Source organism: Hippocampus comes, unplaced genomic scaffold (genome assembly GCF_001891065.2).
Source record: "Hippocampus comes isolate QL1 unplaced genomic scaffold, H_comes_QL1_v1.1 scaffold56, whole genome shotgun sequence".
Lineage (NCBI taxonomy): Eukaryota > Metazoa > Chordata > Actinopteri > Syngnathiformes > Syngnathidae > Hippocampus > Hippocampus comes.
In genome coordinates this window covers 532690-538084 of record NW_017842056.1, presented here as the reverse complement: position 1 = coordinate 538084, position 5395 = coordinate 532690, and positions in this window count along the sequence as shown.

Sequence of the window (5395 nt, the reverse complement as noted above, 5' to 3'; positions counted from 1 at the left end):
CCCCCCCAGCTCGAAATGCTGCCATTTCCTCTTCAGCTCCATACATGCATAATGCACATCATTTGTCATGCGCGTGCAAATGCTGAAGCATATCGAGGACCCGCAGAGCATGCTCTCTAGGGCCTTGGTGATCAATTATGTATCCTGTATTTTTTTTTATCACACTTAACTGCACCCAGCGCCCACTGACACGAACATCCAATTCTGTCGATGGCGTCCTTTAAATCGAGCTTCAACATTGCAGTCCATATCCATAGATCGTAATTATTATTATTATTATTGCTGACGTGATTTTAACTAATTTAAGACAACCCGGGAATTCTTAAAGCTGACATAGGATGTCAAAGTGACTTTTCAGCACATCTCTGGCATCCCTTCACTGGCTGCCTCTACATTTTGGAGTTCTTTTGAAGATCCTAACTTTTGTTTTCCAATCTTGAAATGGATTGGCGCCACCTTACCTCTCTGAGCTACTCCGTCCCGACACACCTGCCCGCCGCCTCAGCCCGGGTCCTCACGTCTGCGGACCGGACATTATTAGAGGTACCGAGAAGTAAGTGCAGGCTCAGAGGAGGTGGAGCCTTTTCCGTTGCCGGTCCCTCTCTTTGGAATGTCCTCCCGCTGAATGTTCGGCAAGCCCCCTCAGTGCCCATCTTTAAAATTCGTCTCAAAAATCATTTGTATTCTTTGGCATTTGACTCAGCATGAGAATTAATTGTTAGTTTGACAGTTTTTTGTTTTGTGTTACAACAGTGTGGCTTCGTAGTTAAAGAGTGTGGGTCCTAGACTGGCTTGCCTGCAGTCCAGACCTGTCTCCCATTGGAAATGTATGTTCGGCAAGCTCCATCGCTGCCCATCTTTAAAATTCGTATCAAAACTCGTTTGTATTCTTTGGCACTTGACTCGGCATGACTCAGACTTAATCTTAGTTTGACTGTTTTGTGCTTTCTACTGTCTTCGTTATCATTTATGGTTTTATTGCTGTATATACTGTATGATATTTGCTCCATGTGCAGCACTTTGTATACAACGACGGTTGTTTTCAAGTGCTCTAGAAATACACTTGAGTTGAGTTGAGACGAGTTGTATAGAAATACGCTAGTTTTTGTGTCTGGAGTGCCTACATGCGTGCCAAGTCAGCTTTTAGGTGGCAGACGATGAAAATGTATCTGGAAATGACATTCTCGAGGTGACGTGGCAAAGTAGGTTACGAGTTGGTGGAACTCTTAAGGGAACAGTCGATGTCAAAGGGACTTTTGAGTGTCTTGTGTGAACAGACCTCGTGGCCTCCCGTCAAACGTGAAAATAAACAACCAAGTCAATCTTTTGCTAGCTCCCCGTTTCTGAAAATGAACAACGCTGCATGTTGGTTCTGAAATTGAGGAGGCAATAAAGTAAAGAAAAAGAAAATGCAGAAAACTTAAAAACAAACTTCGCGATTGTAACCATATTAGGACAACTGACTTACACATGTGCAGAGACTGAACGCCAAGTGGCAACAGTGCAAATAGGTTTGCTGTAATTATTGCGGTATCTTTTTAAAAAGGTACACAATGAACAAACTGGTGCAGAAACTCAGCGTGATTCCGTCTTACACAATTCCTCATCCTTGTTTCCGCGATGTCGCCGATCACGCAGCCGCCTTCCACTAAATTCCCTCCTCAAAGGCTCACGAATGGGTCGAATCAAATTGAAATGTTTGCTTCCCCGTTTGGATTGAGTATGGTCAGCGGAAAGCTGCTGAGGGACGGAGAGATGACGGTACAACGAGTGAGAAACGCATCTTCCACCAGCGCCTTCTACCCGGCAACGAGCTCTTCACCGCCAAGGGGCATCTTTGGCTCCTCGCACGTAGCCGTAAATAACTCGGCGCAGCGGCACCGCTGCGTTTTCCCTGAAGGGAAATAAAGCCTCCATCACCTAACAATGTGTTAGCTTGGATGAATGACGCGTGAATGCGTATCATCTGCTCGTCATTCAACCGAGATCGATGCTCACCTGGGTCATATGACCTTAAAATGTCATATCACACGCCCAAAAATGCAAAAAAAATGGCACCCACAATATTCAAAATAAGATTTTTTTTTTTTTTTTTGCCTCTTCTAGGGTTTTTTTTGCATACCTCAATTTAGAGGTGACTGTGTACTGTTTCGGCCTGATTTGGACAGTCGGCAAAACTCATCTTCTGCACCACGACTCTGAAGACGTTTCTCTTTGTCCACACGTTTAATGATGCAGGAAATGATGAAACTGTAACATACAGTACAAGGCAATATTACTTTCAATTCACAACCAAACAAATAACATTACGTCAACCGTGAACGTAGCAAGCCGTCATTGTGCTAACGCAATTAGCAAGCGCTGGCATAAACCGTAACATTTTTTTTATGCATGTCGCGGAACAGCATTTTCGAACAGAAAGCGTGACAGAACTGCTCATCGATAACGACACGAACTTGTACATACCCAAGATGCTACCAAAGGCGTGAATCGTATGTGGATTGTGCTGGATTAAACTCGACGACCATCATGTTTCTCTCATTGACGATCTATCGCTTTCACTTTCTGCTTCTTCGTACGCACTTCCGCTTTGATAGCGTCACTTCCGGTTGTGAACTACACGGCTTACATTGAAATCAATAAAGTTACGTTGTATAAAAAAAATACTCTCAACTATCCATAGAAATATCTTCCGCTTCCTCCGCTGCTCTGCGTGCAAATGCGACGGTGAGGAGACAAGTCTGACCTCAGCATCCACCCCACGCACGCGTTGACACTCTGATCAGCATGCGCTCGGCATTCTCACGGTGGAGGAGGACGAGAGGTCAAAAAAAGTGATTCATCGACCCCACCACGCGAACAGTGACGGGAGCCAGTCTCCTCTGCTGTCTGACGGCACTTCCGCTTCCTCCGCTGCTCTGCGTGCAAATGCGATGGTGAGGAGACAAGTCTGACCTCAGCATCCACCCCGCGCACGTTGACACTCTGATCAGCATGCACTCGGCATTCTCACCGTGGAAGAGGTCGATAGGTCAAAAAAAGTGATTCATCGACCCCACCGCTATTCACGATCCTCTGTGCTCTGAGATCTTTCCTTGTGGGCGAGGAGCTTGGTTTAGCCTGATTTTGTTCACGCGGGACACGGGCAGCTCCGTTTGAGTGCGATTTTGGCTCTGCTCAGGCGGCGATAGCATTGGAAGCTGTTCTTTATTTTTAAGGGTAATGTGAGATGAATTTGAAACGATAGTTCGTTTTGGGATCGTAGGTTGGGGTGTATTTGTGGCAACTAGGGGCTGACCGATTCATCGGCTTTTAAAATCGGCAAGATTGTCCTATTTATATATTTATTTGCATTCATGTTGTATTTTTATTCACCAATTACAACTAAAGACAAAGATAAAGAGGTTGAATTTTAAAAAAAAAAGATGACTTTCTGCAATCATTTGTTTCATTTATTTTCCTTATGGAGGGAGCACAGGACGGAAAATAATGCGTGAGCAATTGACGTACACCGTGCAGGTATGCATCATGACTACTATCCAGTTCACCAACATTTCTTCACCAGCTACAGTGGAAGCGCGAACGCAGAGTGTTCTTCTCACGGAAATGCCACCCGGCTATACTGTCTGGCTACTCAGCGAGTGCGAAGGTGCTGCAGGTAACAACCTTCCAAACCGCCCCCCGCCGCTCCTCTTGTGTGATTGAGTTCAGTGTGGAGTGCGAGTCACAGAATTAGCAGTGAGGCTGACTGCGTTGCATGTGCTTCGGGGGCACGCGCTGCAGTAAAAGAGAAACCGGCAGTTGTCATCCTCAGTCAGTAACTGATCCCGGGGAAGTAAGTGTAAAATGGAGCGCAAGGGACGTGCCCGCACCATAGTAACGCCCCCATTTGCTTGCAACCCCGCCCCCCTCCTCCCGAACTCACCAAATTGAAAATACAGTATATTGGACCTTTCCTCTCACCTTCTTCAGAAAAAGAATCGAGGATATTGTTTTAAAATTCTCTTTTCAAACAAAATGTACGGAATGCATTGAATAGGAGTATTGGCGGTCAAAGAATGGATACATTTTTTTCACACGCATGCACGCAAAGGAAAATAGAATTGAATCAGAAGGGTCAAAGATTCTCATTTGTTTTGCATTGCTCAGTGACAAGAAAAACTTGAAAACAGAGCTCACAATAAAAGCAGCGACGACGTCATTCTAGCTGACCTAAATAAATAAATAATACGACGAGCCTCCACGGCTTGCCTTCTCACCTACCGCCATCGCGTGGACAAGCATGGCACGTTTCTTTGAAGTAACGTGGGGAACGAGGGATATGATTTCTTCCCTGTTGTCACCAGCAGCATGCTGAACGATGGAAGGCCCACATTACCCAGCATCGAAATACACCAGACACAAGAAAACCCACTAGAAAGCCCCTTTAAACTGGGTGGGAGTCACCGATGGTGTGGTGATCCATTCGCCTGACTTGTGAGCGGGTAGCGTGGGATCGTCAATGGTGATCCCATGAAACCACACACCGGAATGGCAAAACAGAATTTACAAGATTATAACGACTTATTTCCCTTTATTTCTTTATTATTAGTTAGTCCAAATAACGTCACAGAACACAACGTGATTTGTATTGACTGCGGGAAGATAATGCCGTAATCTCCCTCTATTAAGTTTTTTGGTTCACTGAATGAAATGTTTTGAAGATAAGATATTCTTTTATTTGTATACACTGAGGAAATTGTGAAGGTTTGCTGGAGATCAAAATGTGCTGCGATGAACCAGAACAACAATTTATTGTAATCAGCCGTATTTGTTGTTTACATTCGCCTAGAACGTTTTGAGGTCGGAACTGGGACAATCCGGGTGCGAGTACTGTACTCCGATTTTATGCCCCGAGTTCACTCCGCGAATGGAGCCAAAGCTGAACAAATACGGCAGCCTGTGTAGAGTGACGTTTTTGGTGACGTAGTTTAGAAGCGACAGTGTTGTGTTTCTTTGAAAGAGGGAGGAAAGTAAAGAAAAGGAGTTTGCTTGATTTCTTCACTGGCTAAACCATTGTTCTGTGGAACTGGGATATTTCCTACGGTAATAATGTAAGGCTTGGAAATAGCTTCGAAATAGCGTTCGTCTCGACTTGTGTGAAGCGCAATTGTGACGTAATCAAAAGACGACGGTATTGTGGTCGGGAAGGGGCGTGTCGTGGAAGCCACATTAAAAATATAAATGGCGCGGGAAGAGGTGGCGCACCGCCACGATCGATGCAAGAAACTGGCCGTTTACTTCTCTTACTGGGCTTTTAGCGGAACATTTCTGAATGCTAAAACATGGCGCCGCAAAATTAGAATTATTTAGCCTACCGAACCTCAAACGAGCCACTGCATGACACGAGACGACT